At 37.8% G+C, this 25,831-nt stretch overlaps 1 protein-coding gene and 1 pseudogene across 1 annotated transcript in view; one reads left to right on the top strand and one right to left on the bottom strand.

The window, feature by feature from the left end:
- The window catches only part of GALNT3 (polypeptide N-acetylgalactosaminyltransferase 3), a 93,960-nt gene extending 69,006 nt beyond the window's left edge, over positions 1-24,954 (bottom strand). Inside the window, exon 1 of the mRNA XM_072811507.1 lies at positions 24,935-24,954. The gene's annotated coding sequence lies outside the window, so the exon portion shown is untranslated. The remainder of the gene's footprint in view (positions 1-24,934) is intronic.
- LOC140624639 (U6 spliceosomal RNA) lies at positions 22,101-22,178 on the top strand (annotated as a pseudogene).
- Positions 24,955-25,831: the final 877 nt, after the last annotated feature.

Genomic DNA, 25,831 nt, shown 5'->3' with positions numbered 1-25,831 from the left:
CACAAGTTATTAAACTTGGGCAAGTTATTAAACCTATCAGTAATTCAGTTTCCATATCTGAAAATGGAAGTGATAATAAAAGCACACCTACATCCCACGGCCATGAGAATTAAATGTTAATTATGTAAGGTAATTAAAAGAGTGCCCACACATAGTTAGCTCTCTAATCGTTTGCTATTATTACCAAGTGTTTGATGTAATATAATCCATTAAATTTGTATACTGTCTGGATAGCAGATGCCCAGTAAGTTTTTTTTTTAAATCAAATATAGTGCACTGTGCTAAACAGTGTATTTTTAGAGATACAAGCATGTATTTTTAGAGAAGACGATGAAAGGAACGATATCCTAGTTGTAAGTAATATTCACAATAACCACAATTAAGACAGTGTATGATAAATGTTGCAGGGAAGAACCGATAACGTTCTATTGATTGTACAGAAGAACAAGAGGTCAGGAAAAGAAAGAAAAACTATAATTGAGAGCCTAGAGGAAGGAGTGGGCGTGTATTCCTGAGTGGAAGGAGAAATAATGATCCTTGAGTCTGCAGTGGTAGAGTAAGTAGGCTGTTGCTGGATGAACTGATGTAAGGAAGACATTCCTGGCAAAACCAAGTATGTTCAAAGGCAGAGAAGCACAGCGGGGGTGGGGGAGGCTCTGAGTGTTGCAGAGAAAAGTAAATCATTCAAGGTAGATAGGTCATGAGGTATAAACTTGGGGCCATCACTTGACTGATGGAGACACAAAGATAAATAAGACATGGTAAGAAGTCTTTTTGGATGATACATACTGAAGATTGTTTCTTGTTTCTCATATTCTTTCTCCTTGCCTTCCTCCTATTCCTCCTCCATTCCCCTTTCCTTCAAAATTTATTTATTGATAGCTATAATGTGGTAGAGAAATGTGCCTTTCCTTATGACATACTTTGTCAAATAAAAATTTTTCCAAGTTACAGTGACCCCAAATAGGGTTCTTTCATGAAATACCTTGTTTGTGCAGATGTCTTCTCTGACTGCCATATCCCTGGAGGGCTTGGACAGTGTACAATTCTTTTTACAGTCCACGGGGGCTTAGTAAAGAGCAGACAGGCAATAAATAACTGCAGAATTGAATTGCTTTGAGGTCTTAAATGCTCTAGAAGGTATCCTCTTCACAACTTAGTAGCAAATTCTTTCAGGAACTGTAAGTCTGGTGTTTCTTATGGGAGCATAAGCTTGTGGAGATCCTTCCTCTCTAGTTTGACAGCATCTACATGCTGATTTTTTTTTTTAGGCATTAAACGTTCAAAAATAAGTGTTTTATTGACCTCAAATCAGTGCCCACCACTGTTTCTGTTTTATACAGTGAATTCTTTGCTTCTTCATATTTTCATTGTGAAACTATTCAACTGAAACAACAAATTTTGTCAAATCTACTAAATAGGTAGATTCTTTTTTTTTTTTTAAATAGGTAGATTCTTAAAGGAGGTGGAGACTTTGGGCAATTCTAATTTTAGAATTTATCCTATTTACATGTACTTACGTGTACATGGGAAGACATATAGCTCAACATTTATAATTTATTGAAGAATTATTTGTAGGAAAAAGAAAGAAGCAGGTAACAACCCATCTACCCTTCACTTTAATAGGGAACTGATTAAGTAAATTATGGTAATTCATATAATTAAATACTACATAGTCATTAGGAAAAATAATGTAGATTTATATGGGCTTATTTGGACACATGTTTAAATTTTTAAAAACCATGAAAAATAGGAAAATAAACTACGGAATAGGTATAAGGAAGAAAATTGCCATTTGTAAGACATATAAATATTTATCTCTATGTTTTATATATTCATTTATTGCATATTAATGCTGTGTATGCACAGAAAACTTTTGAAAAGATAAGCAGGAAAGTACAAGTAGTAAGAACTTCTGGATGGGAATCTGGACGAGGCAACAAGCATACTTTTCATTGTATCTCCTTTGTATTCTGCATTTTTTACCATGCTAATGTATTTTTCATTAAAAATGATCTAATTGAAGAAGGAAAAGTAATGGACAGTAGCCATTTTTGTCAATTATACAGTGGTTTGTTGGAGACTAAGGAGTTTATACAATCTTGACATTAATCCCCATATTAATAAACCAATATTTCCCAGCCCTTGTTTTATTACAAGGGCATTTTCAAATAGCTCAACTATGTATAGGATTATCTTAAAGATCTTAAAATAAAAATAAATGATAATTTAGTTTTAAAGGGAAACACTTTAGGAAAGAGAGGTGTTTTCAAAAAGGGAGCAGTGTTCTAGGGAACAATCCATTTGCATTCCTGCTCATCTTCAAACTAAGAGTGTTCTTATGGATGCCAGAGCAAAATTGCTTTAGTTTTCCTACATTTAAAGGTCAAAAACACCAGAGAGCCTATCACTCTTAACTTTAGCTCATTTGAGTAATATTTCTCTTTGCTCTGGAACGTGGTTAGCTCTTGGGGAAAGGAGCCAATTTTTCAGTTTCTGCTTTTCATGGTTTCTGTCTTCCCTCGGCTTCAGGGCAGGTCAGCCACACAGATAAGCATTATGCCCAGAATAAAACTGGCTTTGTTTATCTGGACTAATAAATGAATGGAACCAGTTATTTTCATTGGCTTGGCCTGGAAAGGAACCAAACTAATTTTCACAGACCTTAAATTGGACCTAAACCAGGCTCCTTGTCCGTATGCGTAATAAGAGCAGTAACGATGGACTCAAGGATAGAAGTAAACATTTTTTTTTGCAAAGGTAATACATGTTTATTGCCAGGAAAGGAAATTTGGCTAAAATGAGGAACCTGTCACTGGTTTCTCTGAAAGCTCTGAGAGGATCTGCTTCACTTCCATTTCACGGGGTTTGAGGTTTACTTGTCAGTGGAAGGTTTCTTTATGTTCTAGAGGCTCCACTTCCTCTGTGGTCAATGATCTTAATCAAGTTATTCGGCCTGGGGCTGAGGAGCACAAAGGATTTGTGTGGTATCCTCAAAACTTTGGTACAAATCTCTGTTTTACTCTAGAAATTTGTAAAACTCACAGTTGTATTTACAAGGTTTCCGATAAGTAGGCGGTTTGTTAAGGAGACAGTGAGATATTGACCTTCTGTTATGCACAGGCAATAAATGTTCTCATCACTGATCATCTCTAAGTTTACAAAAGCAGTTACTGCCTCTGCTTTTGTTGTCGTCGTCAGTGCCTCTGTTGAAAGGGTAATGCTAACCTGTTTAAGACTCATGGTTGGCCTTTTCATTACACTCCCAATGCTGCCCCTAAATACAGTCCCCAGAGAAAATGGATGAAATTATTGTTGGAAAGAAAACCAGAGACCCAAAATGGCATCACTTTGGCCACGTCTCCAAAACAGGGCTTAATATAAAATCTAATTACAGTTTCAACTTACCTCATCTCTCTCACCTAAATGTATTTTAACCAACCAGGAATTTTCTGATCAATGCAACTGAGTCTGCCACTGGGACGCTCTCCATCTCCCAAAGGAAGATGAGGCAGGCCAATGATGAGACACTCCCCCGACCCCTTACCTCTAAGGGAGGTGACCTTGTCTCAAGCAATCCTTTTCTTTTGCTATTAACTTTCATACCCCACCCTCCTGTAAAAACGTTCCTTTTTCTTTAAGAGATATTTATCTATTGGAGAGAGAACAAGAGCAAGCACAAGTTGGGGGAGGGCCAGAAGGAGAGAGAGAGAATCTCAAGCAGTCTCCTCGCTGAACATGGAGCCTGACATGGGGCCTGATTCCAGGACTCCGGGATCATGACTTGGATCCAAGGCAGATGTTTAACTGACTAAGTCACTCAGTCACCCCTTGATTATCTCTTTAGATTTTCTTTCTAAAGGTTACTGACTATGAATATTTAAAATGTTTGAAATATATTCTCAACGTGCCCTCCAAAAATGTTAAAACACATAGCATGGTTTCAATGTTGTTAACAGGTCATTTCTGCTTCATGGGAAAGTTACTTGGAAACAGCCTTCAGATTAAAGGAGATGATGAGGAGAGATGGAGGATTAAGAGATGGAGATGATGCTAGATCTACTTGTTAAACTAAAAGTCACCTATAAGAAGGTAGGAAAAAAAGAGTGTAGTTTGGAGATTTTTAAAAAATTATAATGAAAAAGGTCAGGTGTTCCGTGAAGTCAGGCACCAATGTAAAGCAATTGCTGAGAGAACACTCATGTGAGATGAGTTACCTAGAGGAGAGAAGCCCAAAAGTTTTAGCTTGAATGAGCTGGAATGTTACTGTTTTGTTCCAGAGATTGTACCAGATAGCAGGACATCTTGCCTAAATCTATTTTCAAATATAATACTTCCAACTTTTCAATGGGCTGTAAAAACAAGCCCTCCTTCTCCTACAATACTTAAAAAATGCATTGTCTTCTCTTTCCCTCATACATCTTCAGTTTGGACAGGAACCCGCTGGGTTAGAGGTCTAGTGAACGAGCGTCCTACAGGAGCAAATGTATTTAAAAATGAAAGTTATTTAGAAATTTTTCCAAAGTGAATTAAGACACCTTTTGCACTTCTACAAATACTTAAATTGAAGTGTGTTTATTTAAATGGCTAAAACCATCATTAGTCTTGCAAACCTGGGAATTAGAAAAATATATCCTTCTGGATACTGTTGGTCAATCCTCTTACCCTTTCTCAGGGGCCAAACCTCTCCGGCTGCCTCCACTCTGTCCCTGCAGGGCTCTCCTCCTCCACCCTAGCTCAAGATAGGACTTTCAGGTGGGGCCCCAAGGATCCTACTGGCCTCACTCTCTACACGCACTGAGGGCTTTAGTCTTTGAATTTGTTTTATTGGAGCGCTTCAAAATGTGCTTACTCATCTGATGAACTTCTTCAAAAATTAATGATGGAGGGTAGTTCAGTGTGTTACTACTGCTGATAACGACGGCAATTAAAGAGTGGCCTTCAATGCCTCAGTGGGGGAAAAAAAATCCCTTCTATAAAGGGAAATCAGCCTTCTTCCAAAAGGATGTATTCAGGTAAACCCACAATCACACCAAGTGAGACAACAGCTCTTGGTTTCTATTCACAATTACAGATTCTGGTGGAGAAATACTGACAGACAATTCAACAGAACTTTAATTTTATTTATTTTTTTAACTTTACCAGAGTAATACATGTATGCATACTTTTAACAAGGAAAAAGAGCACTTATGGCTTTTAATAAAAATAGCTAGGGATCCCTGGGTCGCTCAGTGGTTTGGCGCCTGCCTTCGGCCTGGGGAGTGATCCTGGGGTCCTGGGATCAAGTCCCGCATCGGGCTCCCTGCATGGAGCCTGCTTCTCCCTCTGTCTGTGTCTCTGTCTGTCTCATTCTCTCTCTCTCTCTCTCTCTCTCTCTCTCTCTGTCTTCATGAATAAATAAATAAAATCTTTAAAAATAAAAATAGCTAGCCCCTGCCCCATTGCCCCTTCTCAAAGGCAGCTCTAGATTTGTCCATAATATGGATCCCTCAAATTTTTTTCTACTACCTACTCTATTGACTTTTCAATTTGAGATACCATTCTTGGTTTCCCTGCATGAAAAATGAAGACCAAGTAGTCTGATGCACACCTCCCATCATGCACCACAAATCCATGTCCCTCTCTCCATCTTCCTTCTATAGTTGTAGCATATTTTGTGGTTAAGTCCATGCTTAATATTTATATTAGATAACTGTGCATACCACTCACAGCTGAATCACGTCATGTGTTGTAACTTACATTTCTTTTCTTGGATTAATTTTTGCTTTATGTGGACTTCAACCCTGCGCTGTTTGGCTTCCTTCATTCTCAAGGTGCCTATCATCCATACACCCTCACTATCCTGACACTGTTGTTAAGCCCTTAATTAAATGAGACACACTAGTGAACTCTCATTACTCCTTTTTTCATGCACACAGTCTTCCTGGGGTTGTTTGTCTCTTTGCACTCATGGCTGCTGTGCTGATGCAGTCCTGGACACTTCCTCTGCTCCTATCCTGAATATCCCCATCCCCTCTCACTTGCCATCTACCCATTTTAGTTTGGATTTCATGCCCTCCTCTTTTTTATTTGCTCCCTCATTTTGAAGAAACACATGGTTCAGTGGCCTATTGAGAATGAAGACTTTAGAGGTACACATGTTAAAGTTCTACAAATCAGAAAATATCTTTATGGCATCCTCAGGTTTGATTGTGGTTTGGCACTGCACAGAACTCAAGGTTGGAAATCATGTTCCCTCAGAATGTTGAATGTAGTGCTCCAACTGGAACATGGCCTATGGTGCTGTTGACAAGTTCAATGGAATCTAATCCCGATTCTACATCCTTGTCATGAGAGGTGACTTTTCTCTCTGGAAAACTTTTAAAGTCTTCTTTATGCTTGGCTTTTGATGATGAGCCTTAGCATTGGCTTTTCTTCCTTTATTATGCTAGACCCTTTGCCCCTTGATTTGAAAATGTGTCCTTCAACTCTGATTTTTTTTTTTAATCTGTCACTTCTTCAATAATGATGTCTCCTCTGTTTTATCTCTTCTCTGGTTATGGAACTCTTACTCATTGCTATGAAGCCTCCAATTATCTTGTCATTTTTTAAAAAGATTTTATTTATTTATTCATGAGAAATAGAGAGAGAGACAGAGAGGCAGAGACACAGGCAGAGGGAGAAGCAGGCTCCATGCAGGGAGTCCGACATGGGACTCAACCCTGGGTCTCCAGGATCATACCCTGGGCCAAAGGTGGCGCTAAACCACTGAGCCACCCAGGCTGCCCTTTCTTGTCATTTCTAACCTATTTTCCATCTCTTTGCTTTGTATTTGAGTTTCTGAAAAAGTTCCTCAAAACAATTCCTCTGTTTTTATTTGTACTGTTGCATTCTTTTTAGTTTTAAGACTCTTTTTTTTAGGAACACCTGGGTGCTCAGTGGTTGAACATCTGCCTTTGGCTCAGGTTATGATCCCAGGATCCTCGGACTGAGTCCCACATCAGGCTCCCCACGGGGAGCCTGCTTCTCCCTCTGCCTGTGTCTCTGCCTCTCTCTCTCCCTCTGTGTCTCTCATGAATAAATAAACTAAATCTTTTTTTTTTTAACCCTCTTTTTTAAATGTTCCTTTTAAATAGTATTTTGTTCTTGTTTCATGGGTACAATTCTACTCTTGTCTCTAAAGATATACATGGACACTTCTACAGCTCCATGGAATAGCTTATAGCATACAGTTTAATGGTCAGGAGCTTAGACTCTGCAGCCGATTAAAATGCTAGTACTGCCATTGATTATGACCAATAACCTTAAGCAAGTTGTCTGACATCTGTTTATCAGTTTTCTTAGTAAAATATAGATAATAAGAGTACCCATGGGATAGGGTTGTTGGGAGGTAGAAATTACATTAATAGGTACTATGCAATTAGAAGAGTCCCTAGAAAATAGTAAGCCTATATAACGTGTTATTGTATCCATTTCCTCTGAGTTCCTTTTTCCTGTCTTGTTTGATTTAGTCTTCATCTTTTGTGTTAAATGCTTTCCTCCAATTCCTGATGATCCTTGGCTGTGTATTAGCATTTAAGGGTAAATAATTAAAAAACTGTTTGGAAGCTCTGTATGCCTTTGGACTAAAGAGTTACCTTTAGTAACTGGAGTTACTAAACTGGGGTTAAACTGAGGTTACTAACCCCAGTTTGGACCTGTGTTACCATGTTGGAAACCCAATTCCCCAAGACTGTCATGCTGGAGAGACCACATGATGGTCCAGAGAGGTGCTCGAGGAGTGTAAGTTGTTGTAATCACTATCTGCAGCTACAAGCCACCCACCTTGCCAAATCCGGTCAACCCCCAAAGCCATGAGAAGTCATAATAATAATAATAATAATAATAATAATAATAATAAACAAATGCTGTTGATTTATGCCACCAAAGTTACGCAACGTAAAGAAATAATACATAGGAGGAGAATGGGCTCCAGAATAAGCACAGGCTCCACCTACCATCAGATCTCATGACTTATAAGTTTCAATTGTCCAGAAGCTGCCTCTGATCTCTATTCCTAGAGTCCACTAGAGAAAATCCTTGTTCGATTCTCCACAGACATTAAAAACATTTCTCTCTCTCTTCAGTTCAAAGTCAGTTATAGAACCACAGCTGGGAGGCAAAAGAAGAGTAGCCCCTCTAACGCATAGTAATCACTTGTTCTTTAGTATTAAGATAATACATAATAATAAACCACCCACAACAAACACAGTATCATTTTTATCTGGATCAATAACACTCTTTTTCTCTTTGCATCTCATCACTTCTCTCACTCATCTAAATTCATTCCTGTGCCAGAAACAGGATTTCAGGAAAGAGATTTCTGTACAAACTCAAAAGAGTACTTCAAATTAAGGGAAAAGAAGATGAGGTGAGAGTGCCAGAGAAAGCTTCTCAGAAGCTAAAACAATTCTTTGAAATGAGATGACCACAAACATTAAGCCTTGACTTTTAGAATCAGAAAATTCAGCATTAAATTATGTGCAACGTAATTGCTAGGAGTATATTTATTTGAGCTCTGGTGCAGTTATTACCCGGTGATAGGGATTTTTGGACTTTGGACATCTTGAGAGAGACCTTGTGTCTAAAACATATTTATTTCAAGTCAATAGACATTGCTTACATTTCACTGTTTATTTTATTTCCACCACTGAGAATGAGATCAGTCTTTCTCTAAAGAAGTCAGTGCTACAAGGATGGGTAAAAGCAGAGAGTAGTCAAGGAGATCTCACAGGGGAGAAGGTAACTAAGCATCCAAATTGAGACACTTAAACAGTTGCAATCCATGAAATCAGCCATTCGGAATGTAACTGTCAAATTGAGCCACACTTACTGAAAATTTTACTTGGTGTTTATTTGAAATGTTTCAAAACTCTCAAGTTTAAGTGAATAATATATTAGGTTAGCAGGGGAAATTTCCCCTATTCTGATTTTATTCAATTATAGTGAACTATGGGGAGCTACTGTAAGCTTCCTGGAAGATATTTACTGAAACTATCATCACCATTTCCTGGTTGAACCTTAACCTTCAGCAGTTAAGTGCTATGTGTAAGAATATGCAGAGGATGAATATCTATCCCATAAGTGACTTAGATTCAAAGAAAAACAGATTTATACCTTGCAAAATCTTACACTGCCTCAAAAATAATTCAGCCACTTTCATCTCCTTTTGAAGTGGATGCGAGCTATGGGTTGTGGTCTAAGCAGTTGTAAACTATGGAACAGAGCAGTGGTTTCTAACTTGAACATGTGTTAATATCACCTGGAGGGCTGGGTAAGACGCTTCTATAGCTTCTATGGCTTTTGATTCAATAAATCTAAAGAGATTGAGAATTTACATTTCAACCAGGGCCCAGGTGATGCTCCCAGCAGGTCAGGGAGCACACTTTGAGAACCACTGAACTAGAGCATTCAGAATCATAATGAGGACCCGTAAATGGTACGTGCATGTATTATCAAATTTTCCTGAGCAAAGAGACCCTCTTAGCTGTCTTTGGAAATGGTCAATGTAAAGAAGAAAGCACAGACTAGACAAGTCCTCGGGGTGGAACTCAAAGGGCTTATGGAGAGCTGAGGAAATAAATAAGAAAACATGTAACCTTTGACTAGTTTATATTGAAAATAGCACAAAGCATGCATGAAGGTCGTAATACTGGATCAAGGTTGGGCCTTGGGAATAGATGCAGATTTGGATTTATCGAATTTAAGTCAAAAGAAATTAATGTTCAAAAAACATTATTATGACATCATAGATGTCTCTACTGAGGGATCTAAAGGGTTTTAACACAAATAGAGGCATTGAAAAGGGTAAAATCTTGATGAGTATCTCTCAAATAGAAAATATCATCATCATTATAGTCAACATCACCACTATCTTTATTATTTAAATGAATTTACAGTGTGCTAGATCACTAACATACATTGTCTTACTTAAAGGCAACACTGTAAGATAGGTACACTTAAATCTATTTTACCTGAGAATAAGGCTCTGAGACTTGACATTTACACAGCTAACAAGTGGCAAAGGCAGTGTAAGAATCCTAGTGTTTCTGATCCCAAAACCTTACAGTGAAATAATTCTGACAATGGATATTTTAACAATAAAATTTTTATTCATATAATTTCAAATAAAAAATTAAGCAAAGTTTTATAGGGCCAGATGCTATTTTAAGAGCTTTCCACCATTATATAACACTTTTATATTCCACACTAGCTATATGAAATAGGCAAAAAAATACAGCCTTACTTAGTGCTAACCCTGCCCATAATGTTCAGGAGGCAAAGGTTTTCCTTGATGCTCCAGGTTGCCTGTTAAAGTCTAATCTACCTCTGAGAGCACTGTGGAGATTTATTTAGCATCTTCATAGTCTTTGCCTTCTTCACAATCATATAAAAAGCCAAGATGACAAGGTCAAACTTTAACTTCTCTCTAGAGTAATCTACACATCATCAAGTGAGAACACATTGTACAAAGGAATAAATGCTGGAGTGGAATTTTCATCACTGACAAGTATCCCTAGAAAAGCTTTTGTATATTTCTCCTTTTTAGAGCAGGGGAAAAAATATAGAGACAGAATGGTAGGGTGTGTGGCAGAGAGTATTTTAGAGGAAAAGAAATCCTCTTTTGCTGCAAGGCCCTCACTTTATTTGTAATGACCACCTCTGGATCAAGAGTATTATGGAAAAATTATTAATGATTGTGGATAGTTATAAGTGATAAAATAGAAAGTTATTACTCATAGTCTTTCTGTATTTATCAACATATATGTATGTGTGTCATAAAGTCAAAGTCACTGCTGTAAACATCGTGTGTGTGTGTGTGTGTGTGTATGTTATATTTATCACTAAAAACATTAAGCATCAATGAGGACAGTTATCTGTATCACTAGGTAAGATCTGTCAAGGCAAAGGGCCTGGACTGCCAGGAAATGGAGTGGGGTGGTCTCATGGCCTACCAGGAGAGAACTTCAACGATCAATGAAGGGTTCAAAGGGTTCAAAGCTGAGTCAACTTCCTATAAAGAACCACAGTCAATGGAGTGGTCAAAGCCTTTAAGTATTCCACTCAAGATTCAGCAGCTTCAATGGCCAATTCCATTTAGAATGCCAAGAAGAATGCCCCATAATTCACTTACCTGCATAAAGCCCAAAGAACTGTTCTAATCATGAAAACACCTTCCTTCCAGACCTGAAGGGAGCCAGTTGAGAGTGAGCCAGTCATCCTTACTACCTTTTGTTTTCTCATTTGCTGAGCAAAGATAGTAGTAAAATTGAGGAGCACTAAAGGCATGTTCTTTTCTCCTTGTCTTGGGATAAAGTCATCTGTTATGGAGAAATAGTAATGAAACTTAATAAGGGCTTTAGGTAAAAACAAAAACCCAAATCTGAAACCTTATTAGCACCCTTGTATCACAGAGGCTGGTTTTTCTTTCTGAGACTGGCCTGAAATTAAACTAATCTTTGAAGACAGAACTTCATAGCAATCTCCAGAGTGAGAAAGTCTGGGCTTATTCATTCATTTATTATTTCAAATATTTACTGGCTTTCTAGGATTTCTAGGTGGCACAGCATTCTATGTTTTCTCGTTGAATGTTAAAGCAAAAAATGAGTGGCAGCCTAATCCTCACAATCTAATAATGCCTGGTAATGAAAAATCGGAAAATTGAAATGGAAGCGGGGCTTGGTTTTTGTTTCCTCCTGTTTTTAGAAACCCCTAAACCCCTGTCCCTCCTGCCAGTTGGGTTACCTGATGAAGGTATAAGGTTTATTGCACAATGACCAGGGAATTCCTGAATTCTTGGATGTCTAGAAGAGGCAGGCGTTCAGGGTCTTGGGTCACTGTAGCTCCCAAGTGCTCTTGGTACAAAGCATGATCTGGAAGGTTAGGGAGACATTCATTCTCTGGACTTCAGTTTCCTAGGGTTCCCCCGCCCACAGCGTTTTGTTTTGTTTTAAAGATTTTATTTATTTGCGAGAGATTGAGCGAGAGTGAGAGAGCACAAATGGGGGGGGGGTGGGACAGAAGGAGGGGCAGAAGCAGGCTGTCCTTTGAGCAGGAAGCTGGGACTCCAGGATCATGACCTGAGCCAAAGGCAGGCACTTAACTGACTGAACCACTCAGGCGCCCTTCTCCCTAGGTTTTAAATGGACATCAAAATGAAACCAAACCTATTTCACAAAGAATTAAAGAGAGAGCTTCCATGGGGAACTTGACCATCGAATGTGAGAGAACACATCCAAAATCACTAAAATAGGAACTTGAACCGGGATGGTCTGCTTCAAATTGCAATAAAATGCCATATAAGAGCATCAGACAAAATGCTTCACCAGTTCAAAGAGGGGGATGATTAGTTCCTCCATGGGGCCCCTCTACTCGGTGTGTTTTGAGAAATGATGCCATGGCAGTAAAATCAGGTGGCCCAACCTGGCCTTTTTCCTTTTGTTTTTTCCTGGGTAGAAAGAGAAAGGGAACTTCATGGAGAATTAAAGCCTCACTCTCCTCCTTTGATAAAGACATTTGGCAGGAACCACCATGTAATTCCACAAGCATTAGTCATGGAGAGATCCACATCACTGAAGAACAGAAAAACCTGTTGATACCAGTTTCTTGTCAAGAATAATTTGGACTGACCAATCTGGCTTTTCCACTCAATTTGGCTACCGGTTTTCAAAGATGTGAACTTCTAGAGGTGTATTTAGGTCCTGGGTAGCTTTAAACATACTAATGAACCCTACCGTGTTGACAAAATTGAGGGTATTGTTTGTTTGCATTTATCTATTTTATCTAATATGAAAGAGACAGCAAAAGCCCCAGAAGAGCAAGGATTGTGCTTCCCTGGCATACTGCAGGTTCTAAATAAGTAAGTAAGCAAGTAAATAAATAAATGCCAGCAAAAACCTGTGAAAAGATTTATGTAGTTAAAGTTTTAGAATTGTAATGATGCGGAATGTGGCGAGAATGAAACAGAATAGTAAGAAGAAATGAAGTCATTCATTTATTCTGTGATTCGACATAATTTGAAGATAAAGTGACTATGCCAAGAAGGCAGAGCCAGAGAAATCTGCAGAGACATGGAACAGGATGTAGCCTTATTACCGAGTTGGCCTTGTCTCTGGCCTTGGTGTTAAGACAATGTGTTTCCTCATTGCTCAAATCAGTTTTTCTATTACTTGTGGTTAAAAACATAACTGGTTCAACATCAATGCATTTACTTCCCTGAAGCAAATTCCTTTTACAACCAGAAATGCATTTATCTCCTATTCTAGACACCCCTTTTTTATGTTGAAAGACCTAGGGAGCCAGATTAGTCATCAGATGGTTCTCCTTTACCCCCACTGAACCCCCCATCTCTATATCTACCTCTGTTTCTCTATTTCTTCCTCTCCTTTTCTCTTTCTCTCTCTTTCTCTTTCTATTCCCCTTTCCCTTTCCCTTTTCCTTTCTCTTTTTGTTTCTCTTTCTCATTTTTTCCTTTCTGAGAGTGGAGTCTTTTAAAAGGGAATGGGAGAGTTATGCGATAGTTTCTGGAAGATGTTAACTCAGTCTTTAGAATTGCCATCGAATTATTCAGAAATTCAGAAACAGAGAGCACCTCTCTAGTGACTGGGAAATTCTTGCACTCCAGGGCAAGACTTTTATTTCCTCTTGGACCAATGGTAGAGACCCCCTGTCTTCATCTTCTTTTTTGCTGTTTATATAAATCATCAGGGTTGAAAAGAAATATAACATGAGCCTCAAATGTGAGCAGGGAAGTTTTCTAGTAGTCATATTTTAAAAAGTAAAGAGAAGCTGCTGAGATTAAATGATATATTTTTAAATCCATTATATCTAAAATTCCCTTCAACATGCCGTCAATATAAAATTATTTCTTCAGCATAAAATTTTTAATGTTATTTTACATTCTTATTTTTTGTACTGTCTTCGAAAATCTGTGCTATTTTACATTTCTAGCACTCAATTTGGACTGCTAGGACTTTTCAAGTGCCTAGCAGCACAACTGTAGCTGAAATCAAATTTTTATTTGTTACAGCCTAAGATAGATGCATAACATTCGATTAGGTAACTGCATTACCATGTTATTGCAATCATCATCAAACTAATGTCATTTCATCTTTTCATCTTATTTAATGTCATCTTATGTGTGTCATAGGTTTTTTTTTTTGGTTTTGCTTTATTTTTAAGTAGGCTCCATGTCCACCATGAGGCTTGAATGCATGTTGACTCTGAGATCAAGAGCCAAATGTTCAACTGACTGAGGCAGTTAGCACCCCGTGTGTCATAGTTTCTAATATTAAGTGAACAAGCCATATGTGTGTGTGTGTGTGTGTGTGTGTGTGTACAGAGAAAATGTATTCTTTATTTTTAAAAGTGACTGGATGTTAGCTTTACAGCCATTAGATGGAAACATCATAATTCATCCTAGGCACTCTTCTTTTAAACTATATATTGACCAAAAGTAAGTATGTGCAAAGTGTCTGTTTACTCATGGTAATAGCCAATGCAGCAAACAGGTACTCAAACCAAAAGCAAACTTTGTTGGCCTTTGGATTAAAAAGTATTTTTATCTGATTAATTGTATTCTATTTTGAGAAATAGATGAACTGAGTGTCCAAGAGACATTGTATCACAGTGAAAAGAGCATGATCATCAGTCAAGCCACTTGGCTCTATTGCTCACAAGCTGTGTGACATTGGGAGTATTTGTTAACTTCTCTTCATCTCAATTTCTTCACTTGTAGAATGAGAATGATAACATACCATGACAGAGACCATTAGTTTTATCCCAATATCCATTCTTCCTTTATGAGCTAAAATTCCCCAAACATTAGCTAGACACCAGGATGCCCAAAGTGAAGTCTACATTTTCAGTCTCCCTTGCAGTTAGATGTGTTTATGTGATTAATTTCTCCCCAAAGAGGTGAAAATAGAGGTGGTGCCTGAAACTTCCAGAAGTTTCCCTAAAGAAAGAGGGAGATTGCCTTTTGGCTTCCCTTTACTCCCTTTCTGCAGGTTGGGATTCAGACACAGCAAGTGGAGCTGAATCAGTCATCTTGAAAAATGAGAAGCAAGCAGAGTGGGGAGCATAGCACAGCAAGAGCAGGAGCTTGGGTCACTTATGATTATGACATCACCACAAACACCCTAGATCATTTGACCACGGTTTTAGAGAAGAAAAAAATGCATATTTCTATTTTGTTTGAGATGTTATTTATTTTCTGTTACTTGCTGCTGAACCTAATGTGTGCCTAATCCGTTGGGCCATTTTAAAGATTAAATGGGATAGTATATGTCAAGCACTTTGTATGCAAGTTCCTGGCATAGGGGAATGTCAGTGTCAATATCTGATCACTGCTATTATTACTAGGATAAAATAGCTTCATTATAGTCACTCTAAGGGTCAAATGAAAAATACAAGTGAATATGCTCTTTTATCTCTAAATCTTAAAGTTACTGTCTAAATGTTGGTCATAATTGTCACCATCATTATTAAATCATTATAAGGAATTAGCTAACTGCTAGCACACTCTACTTGGATCAATCTATCTAGGTCAATAAAAAAATAGACACAGACTTGTTAGGTTTACTTAGTTTTAGTCGATTGTGAATGTTTAGAGGCTTGTCATTATATTAATGCTTTAAAACTTTGATGAAATACTCATTTGAGTAATATAAAGGAAATATATAGACTCCAATGAAACTATGACATCTTTTATTCCTTTACTTTTACCTTTAAAAAGTTTTCCATTACAAAACTCAATGTAGTGTTTGTGGTTAAAATCAAGTACAATTACAAAAACTTGAGTAAAGTAAAAGAGGAATCTATCTCCTTCCTTTAGAATGAACTATATTAACAGTTTAATTCAGAATTCCTTGTGAGTAAATATTTTTTTGTCATGTGACATAGATATACACTTTCTCTTTACAAAATAAATGTAATCATTTTTGCGGGAACTTCAAAATTGCAGAAAAGAAACTTTTCCAATAGCTTTTGGGTTTTGTTTTCATTTTGTTTTCCAATTTAAAATAGCCCTTGAGGGCAGCCCGGGTGGCTCAGCGGTTTAGCACCTGCCTTCAGCCCAGGGCCTGATCCTGGATACCCGGGATTGAGTCCCACGTCGGGCTTCCTGCATGGAGCCTGCTTCTCCCTCTGTCTGTGTGTCTGCCTCTCTCTCTCTCTCCTCTCTGTGTATTCTCGTGAATAAATAAATAAAAATCTTAAAAAAATAAAAATAAAATAAAAATAAAAAAATAAAATAGCCCTTGAACATCATCCCATGTCAGTACATATCCGTCTAGCTCATTTTGAAACATCTTCTAGTGAGTCATTTAAACTTTTTACTTATTAGTTATTGTAAAGTTATTTGAAACAAAGGAGATTGCCCTTGAAATAAAATAATAGTAGGCAGCAACTCTAAGCCCTGTGAGGGTTTCATTAGATGATTCAGGAGAGTGCTTAGCAAAAAGTCTGCTCATAGTAAATGATTACTAAGTATATAAACCATTATGGTATTGATAATAATAATAATTAAAGTTGGTCATTTCTCTGAGCTCCACCTCAATAAGTTGCTATTGTCAAAGAAGTGGTTTCTTATCCCCTATATCTATAAAACATTACTTAATATATATTAATATTCCTCATACTCTCAGTTTAGACCCTGCTTGGGCTCTGTTGTATGGTGGAGGTGGGTGTCATGTTCTGGAGGACTGTCAGACTCCAGCTGATTCTCTCCAGGATCTGCTCAGCCTTTGATTATCCAGCAGAGTGCCAAAACTGAACAAAAAAATATAGACTTCCCATCTGCCAGCTGCTGAGGCAGCAAAGAAGGCATTTAGCTTCTAGGGCATTTGGGAACCTAAATGATCCCTTGTCAAAAGGAGAGACGCCTGCTGGGTTGGACCTTCAGGATCAGTGGGGATTAAATGGGCCTAATGGCTCCTGAATAGCTACCAGGCAACTGGTGACACAGCATGCTCTGGGGAGATGAGTCACAGGGTGCAGTGGATAGCAAGTCCCAGGGAGGAACCAGCTGGGGGTGTCAGCTTCCAGGAAGGGGACTAGCTGATATGGATTGATGGCTCCGTAGCAGAAGCTAGATCACTCGGAAGGGGCAAATGAGATATCCACCTTGATAGATGGTAGCCTTCACCTTGTAAATCTGTTAATTATGCCACTCTCCAAATGTCTTAAATATAATTATACCAGAGCCTGAACAAAAGACTGAATAAAGGAAAAAAATGAAATCAGATTACTTTGTACAAATACACATTCTGCCTTCAAAAATGTTAGGTGCTCAGGTAAATAATATTAGAAATAAATCCAAGAGCACCTCATTTTCTAAAACTGGAGTATTCAGGAATTTATATGTATTTGAGGTTGGTAGTATCTTTTTTCAGAACATTTCTGATTTCTTGTGAAGCTGGAGCCTTGAATGGTCATACCAGAATCAGAAATAACACTGTTTCAGCTGCATCACATACTTTTTCACTCTTGTAGCATTCCAGGCCCTGAAATCCATCCCTCACTGCTCTTGAAAAACTCTGGGTCTTAAAGAAGGGATGCCTTTCTATAATGGATCCACCAGGAGCCTTTTGATAAACCCCAGAAAGTCTTGGCTGGTGGAGGTCCTCAACTAGCTGAGAGAGCTAGGTTTGGATCTCAGCACAAGTGCTTGCCGCCTCCACCATCATACTTGTTTATATGAAGCCATTCTCAAGCCTTTAAAGTCATGGTATCATGGAATTTAGAACTTGGCAAATATCTTAGAAATTGCCAATTTGAGCTAATTTTATAGATGAGATAACTGAGCCATAGAGAAGAGTTTTGCCCAAGTTTAGATGGCTAATAATTTTATTTAATGACATTATAATATAATCTTTTATGAGTTTGTTCACAGTCCCATTTTTACTAATGTATCACTAACACTTTACTGTGTATTTATTAAGGTTTAAGCTGTAATTTCAAGTAGACAGGTGAAAATAAAGGCAATTCTGCTTACTGTTTAGGTCATAAAAAATGTTGGTTCCTAGTACAGACTTTCATATTCTGCTATTTTACTACTATTCAAGATTTTCAGTTAAAATGTTGTGATCAGGGATCACTGGATGGATCAGGGGTTTAGTGCCTGCCTTCGGCCCAGGGCATGATCCTGGAGTCCCAGGACTGAGTCCCACATCAGGCTCCCTGCATGGAGCCTGCTTCTCCCTCTCCCTCTGCCTGTGTCTCTGCCTCTGTGTGTGTGTGTGTTTCTCATGAATAAATAAATAAAATCTTTAAAATAGAATAATATAAAATGTTGTGATCAACCACATGCAGAAGAATGAAACTGGACCATTTCCTTACACCATACACAAAAATAGACTCAAAATGGATGAAAGATCTAAATGTGAGACAGGAATCCAGCAAAATCCTAGAGGATAACACAGACAGCAACCTCTGGCTGTGATCTCAGCTGCAGCAACTTCTTGCTAGACACGTCTCCAAAGGCAAGGGAAATAAAGGCAGAAATGAACTATTCGGACTTTTGCACAAAAGCACAAAAAGCTTTAGCGTAGCAAAAGAAACAGTTGACAAAGCCAAAAGACAATCGACAGAATGGGAGAAAGTATTTGCAAATGATTCATCAAATAAAAGGCTAGTAGCCAAAATCCATGAAGAACTTATCAAAGTCAACACCCAAAGAACAAATAACCCAATCAAGACACCTTGACTTTCTCTCTGATAACATTTGTGACACCATATTGTAGCTGTCATTTAGATTTTGATTCCCTATAACCTGTAACCTCTATCAAATGAAAGAGCTGATTAAGAGCGGTACAAATAAATGTAAAGAATTAAATAGTTACAAAGTATATAAAAATTTACCATTACAATTCATAATTACAAAAATTAATTTACAAAGTCCTGAGATTTCTAACTAAGTAGGACAGAACATAAAACTCGTTATTGGAGTTCCCTGGCTTTGCCTTTATGTGTCTATTTACATGTGGGGGTGTTGGAGATGTGTGGCAGCCATCATCCAGGGGAGCCCCCATGTTTCCTGCCTCTTGAGGTTCACACCTTTCTCTCTCTCCCCTAGCCCGTAGCTAGGATCTTTGACCTTCTTCTAACCAATGAATGAGGTGTCACTCTTGAGATTATGTTACCTTATAGAAGACTGTCTGGCAACAGACTATTCTAGAGGCTTAGAGACGGAAGCCACAGGAAAGCCCATGTGGCAAGGAGCTGCAGGTGGCCTCTAGGAAATGGGGGTGGCTGCTAGGAACTCAGGGCAACATCCAGCTGACACACAACAAGCCAGGATCTTCAGTCCTACAACGACAAGGAAATGAGTTCTGCTGACAACCTGAATAAACTCGGAAGAAGATTCTTCCCAATTTAAGCCTCCAGGTAAGAACAAAGCCCAGCTGACACCTTGCTTGCAGCTTTGTAAGACCTTAAGCAAAAGACCCAACAAGGTCATGCCTAGACTCCAGACTCACAGAAATTGTGAAATAATAAATATGTGGTGTTTTAAGCTCTGAAATTTGTGGTAATTCATCACACAGCAAGAGATGACTAATATAAGGTGTTAGTTTATAAAGATGTTACATAAATAACTAGCCCCCCATTGGAAGGAAGAAAGGAAGGATGGAAGGGAGAAAGACATATAACTTGAGTTAAAGTTTCTAGATTTTTTTTTTAAAGATTTTATTTATTCATGATAGTCACAGAGAGAGAGAGAGAGAGAGAGAGAGAGGCAGAGACACAGGCAGAGGGAGAAGCAGGCTCCATGCACCGGGAGCCCGACGTGGGATTCGATCCCGGGTCTCCAGGATTGCGCCCTGGGCCAAAGGCAGGCGCCAAACCGCTGCGCCACCCAGGGATCCCAAGTTTCTAGATTTTTAAAAAAAGATTTATTTGGTCATTTTTAAAACAAGTATAGAAAACACCCAGAGAACTTATTTTTAAAAACTTTAAGAATATAGCAAACATCAAATATTTATCCGACCTGGGGGGTTTAGGCAAATTTTTATGGATGAATTCTGAGAATAAGATCTTAAGAAGACAGGGGATTTATGTTTGTGTTCAGGCAAAGTTCTCCCTAAACCTTCCCAAACATACAGTGACGAAGATGACATGAATACCATGAGCTTCCATTTAGTGTGTGCCTCATAAATGTCACACAGAATAGGAAACAACTGACTCTTATGGAGCACTTGCAAGTAATTGTCCATGTAATGTACTGTGAACTTTATATAAATAATCCTATAGTAAATAACAAGCCTCTCATAATAAGCCATGAGTATTATTCCCCCCATTTTATGCACAGACATGTGTGCTCACATGCTTAGCCTGCATGCAAAAAGAGACACACAGAGATAGTGCTTTGCTCCAAGTCAACCAGCAATGAAGTTGTGAAACTGTGATTCAGGTAAGTAATTAACAGTCTTCCCTACCTGGAAATTTCCCCAAACAATCTGATTTCCAACTTTCATGCCATATTTAAGCCAAACGTTGCTGCTGATGTGAAAAAGGCAACTCACAGAAGAGAACTGCAAGTGGCTCATAAGTATGCAAACGATCACCCTCACTAGCAGGCAGAGAAACGTTTATATTCATTGGGTTGGTAAAAATTAAAACTTTCCATAATACCAAGTGTTGGTGAGTCTTGGGAACCCTTGTGCAAGGCTAGTGGCTACCTAGAACTGATGAGATAAATTTGAAGTATTTGGAAAGATTCACCCTGTGTATATCCGAGACCTAACACTAGGCCCAGCTACTTAGGTTATAGAAGCTGGGACCTGGTGTCAACCTAGATCTGTCGTTGGAGGAATGGCTAATTAAAATGTGTTGGATGCCTCCTATGAAATAAAATGCGGTGTTTAGAAGCAATGAGTTAGTACACAGGATCATCTTAAAAATACATCACTGAATGAATAAAAAGTATGCAAGAGATCTACAGTACCACATATATATTAAGACATGCATACATATAACCAGTTTATATATTTTTAAAAGACATTTACAGTAATCTATATTGAACTCATTAAAAATGGCTGGCTATAGGAGAGGGAAAGATGGTGGAGGTGGGTGGGGGGAAGAGAGAATAAATTGAAAGGAAAAAACATATGAAAGAAAATAAAGGTAGGATATTGACCAGACTAATAATTGTTAATTATGAACTGAAGGGTCTGATTAGCACATCTCTCAGCATTTGAGATCCCTCAAAAGATAACTAAAAATGCTGTGGAATAAAGCTTTATTGTTATTGGCTAAAGACCTTATACTGATTTGGGATATTTGAAATTAAAAATATGGGTACTCGACTTTTTACTGGGAAGAAGAATCACATCAGGATAATGCACTCTCAAATGCTGAGGGGAATAGAGATTTTTTTTTTCTAAAAAATAAAGTGGGTAATTTCTTAGATTTGTACTTGGAGAAAACACACTGACAAATGTTTTGGCAAGGTGTTAGAACTTGTGCGTTAGTCTTATCTTAATGGAAGAGAATCTGATGGAATCATTATATCTGAGCAGAGCAGTCTTAAAGAAATGTTCTTTCTCTATATAAACAGCCAGAAGAGACTTTCAGCCTGGTCATGGTGCATCCCACTTATATACTCTCTAATTTAGATACTCTCTAACTGTGGGATCATACGTCTATATGAATTTCCAGCTCAACAAGGCAGGGCACATCAATGGATTGTTTTTTTTTTTATCCTAGTCAGTCTGAGTTCACAAGGAAGAAATTACAAGGAATAGTTGATGTTTGCCTTTTCCAAACCATTACACATATTTGACATTGTTTAGACATGTGGTTCAGAATACACTTTCAATCTAGTATTTTAGAACTCACTTAGGAAGTGACAAATTATAAATGAACGAACGAATGAATGAATGATGAACAAATAAACTAATAAAAGCAAGGAAAACAAAATAGAAAATACAAGGTACATGTCTTTGCTATAAATACAATTATCACGCTTGGCTATGAATTTGAGGGACTATGTTCCATAATAAATGCTATCATTTGGCTGAAAAGAATTTTTGCCTATTTGACAAGTAGTAGATAGATGGGGGAAAAAGAAAAGGTGAATAAGGAATTTAGTGACACAGAGAACACTAGCATGGACCCTGCACAAGGATGACACTCAAATTCATGAAGCATTCCATATTACAAAAAAAAAAAAAAAAAAAAAAGGAAATTACTCCATTTTTCTATATCTTTGGGGAATGATGAGATGTTTTATATAAGAGATTCATCACTTAACCTGATGACTACTTCTTTTTAGTTCACTCACCTCTTTTTTTTTTAATATAAACACTTTCTGTAGAACTTTCTAGTTTGTACAGTGAATAGAAATTAATGATATACCTTTAAGCATAGGATCTCCAAGTATCCATCAACTATTTTACTGTGATGTAACATAGTAATGTCCGTCAGGGTCTTTGGGGAGTAAAGGCTTAGCATCATACAAATCCCATTAAACTCCACATGTTTACAAAGTTCGTTTGCCTTTTATTGGTATCTCCCTTCTCAGTCTTCTGTCGTTTCCTCCTCTATGATTGTTTTAGCTGTTCTACCCTTTCTTGGCCATCCCCATGCTAACCACATTGACATGCTCTCCCATCAGAAAAGAATCCATGGGGCAGCCCCGGTGGCTCAGCCGGTAGCGCCCCCTTCAGCCCAGGGTGTGATCCTGGAGACCTGGGATCGAGTCAGGCTCCCTGCATGGAGCCTACTTCTCCCTCTGCCTGTGTCTTTGCCTCTCTCTCTCTCTCTCTCTCTGTGTCTCTAATAAATAAATAAAATCTTAAAAAAAAAAAAAGAAAAGAATCCATGGACTTTGTGACAACCATGTAGAGTAGTTATTTCTTCTTACTTCCTGCTGTGTATCCACCTCAAACACCCAGGGGAAATTCTAAAAGCATAGTGGTATCCAGATTGGAAAATCCTTTCTGATTGAAATTACTTTAAATCAAACTGTGATGACTTTTATTAGGATTTCCTGTCTGCTGATAGATAAATGTGCTCCATTTGGACTGTATAGTTCATTTCATTCTACAAGGTGATCAACCAGGACACCAGACAAAATTTTATCGGTATCTACTTTATCGTGCTACTCCTGCATGTTACTAGTGAGTTCCAAATAAGTTTTATTTTCTTTGCTCTCTTCTGCTAACTCCAAAATTTTCCAGAGGCTAATAAAATCTGAATCTTAATAAGGTCCTAGCTATAGCAACAGCAAAACTTAGCATAGCTGAAGAGATATGAATAAAACTTCCCAGGCTTTTTTCTCATTAGAATGCTACTCTCCAGAGACATAGAGTAAGCCTCATGAATGAAGCTCTCTCTCTATATCTACATGCTTAACTGTAACAAAATTTCAGTGAGCAACTTTTCATTGGAGGCCCTCTAAAGTTGATCTTTTAGCATGGCCTACATAAACTATGACCCACAAACATAAACCTTTCAAACACTAAATACAACGCCCTGTTCATAGTAGGTACTTTATAAATAGTAGAGCTCCACTTCCCTTTCTTTACTCCTTAAAATAACCTCAGTCAGTAAACATTTCAACCTCATTTTTCAGAATGGAAATTAAAAATAACAATAACCACTCAGCCCAACTTGGTCAGAATGAAAGAAGGTACATCCGACTACCCACGCTGGTTACAGCAGCTCAGTGGTAAAACAATTTCTGAACTGGTCTGCATTCTTCCAACTTAGAGGCTTCCTTAAGTATTGGCCACCATCCCTCTTTGCAGAACTGTAACTGCTAGAGTTGAGGAAGTGTTGGGAAGTCTGGGCTGTGCCCCATGTCATGCGCTGCCAAGTCAACCAGATGGCCATCAGAACAGCGTGAGGACAACTGAATGCCCACATGAGTGATTCTGAGTTTGTAAGCACAGTCAGAGTGTACACAGGAGAGCAACGCTTAAAAGGTCTAAAAAGCCTAAACTGCAATATGCTGGACTCCCACAGTCACACTCCAATTCAATAAGGTTTTCGATCAGTATTAATGAAAGGTCTTTTCAGGGCTTCACGTGTTATTTTCCTGAAAGGAACAAAGGAACAATTCCTATCTTAGTTCTTTAATATTATTAAAAAATAATGTAAACTCTGGTGCCATACTGAGACAATGTTTCTGTGTAAATCTAACATTTATTACACTTTCAAGTCACAAATACGATTATATCACAAATTTACATGCAATGCATAGTCCCTAAAGAAAGAATTCCATTCCTTAAAAAAAATGACAAAGCATTTAGGCATATTTCTGAGCAGTAACATTCAAATAAAGATTACCAACAAGTGATAAGTGACCATTTCCAATGAAGAAAACCACAGAAAACAATTGAATCAGTTTACCATTTGTAGCAGAAATAAAATAATCCATACCTGATGTATTCTGTGATACTTTAATAACTTCCCAATCATGGAAAATGCAAAAAATAAATGTGTGTGTATCTAATACTTGTCTTCTGATATGCATGTAAGTACAAGAACTCTCATGGCAATCAAAAGTTGTATGAAATTTTTAAACTTGATTTAGGAATGTTCAGTGGAAAGCCACTTTTAAAGCATCATATGACAATAATTAAAACATCTACAGTTGATTAAATTTAAGAATATTCTTTTACTTTCCACCTTGAAGGTCAATAATTAATTCATGTTATTATAATTTATTTGTAATTTACCTCAATTTAATACTTGCAGAATTAACATATCTGCAACTTATCTTTCTGTGATTCAAAGTTCTTTCTAGGTTTCTGAAAATATTGATATTTTCTTCCCCTTGTATAGAGGAGTTACTTTTTTGGAGGTGGGGAGTTGCTTTAAAAAAAAATCCCACATGTGAAACATGAGTGGGCATCCAATTACACACTATTTTAGTTTAAAATGAGAGGGGATGGTGGTGGGAAATACTCACAAAAAGATATTTGTCATGCAGACTCTTCAATTCTTTCATTTTATATTTTCTTTCTTTTTCCCTCCTTAATGAATGAGAGGAAAATAAATCTTTGGCGTTCCAAGGAAGTGATTCTGAAGTGGAACCTCCATCAGATCATCTAGAACGACTGTCCACCAACATTATATTAAAGGCAGTAAATAAGGTTGTTCCTAAGGCTCTGAAAGCCAGAGCTTCCGTCAGTGGCCATGACTGAGGCTCATCATGGTTTGGACACTGCAGCTGAAACCTCAAGACTTATGCACTGAGCAACAATGAAGATATTGTACAATCAACTAGGATTACAGTGAAGAAAAACAAAGTGCTTTCAGATTGTAAAAGAAAATGATCATCACGAGGAAAGGGAAGTCACTGTTGGATTTAAAAGGCAACCAGAGAAAAATAAAAACAAAAATAAATATAAAACATCAGCACCCTACCCCAGAGGATGTTAAAATCACAAAGAAAATTTTCCAAAGGAAATCTAAGAAGCTCACAGATGAAAAAGCATTCACACAATCCATTTTAGCATGTGCACTCTGCTAAATGGTCTGCAAAATTAGAAAAAGAAACTGATTCATTGTCGAGGTGCATTATCTGAGAGAGTACACAGTGTCCAGAAATTCTGTTGCTTCTTTCATCAGAATCAATGTGAGGTTTGCATTAGTAAGGATGGTGAAGTTATTTTATAAGAAGGAAGAGAAGGAGGAGGAGAGGGAGGAGGGGGGCAGAGGAGAGGAGGAAGGGAAGAAAAGAAAGCTAGAGAAGGAGTATCAAGCCAAGAAGCAAAAGAGAGGGTCAACAATGTTTATTTCCGAACGCTTGTTGAAATATAATGAAGTGTGTTCTTTTTCCTTCAACTAAGATATAAAAGTTAAA

This window comes from Canis lupus, chromosome 34 (assembly GCF_048164855.1).
Source record: "Canis lupus baileyi chromosome 34, mCanLup2.hap1, whole genome shotgun sequence".
NCBI lineage: Eukaryota > Metazoa > Chordata > Mammalia > Carnivora > Canidae > Canis > Canis lupus.
The sequence above is the reverse complement of the archived record's forward strand: the minus strand, read 5'-3'. Positions and strand labels throughout refer to the sequence as shown.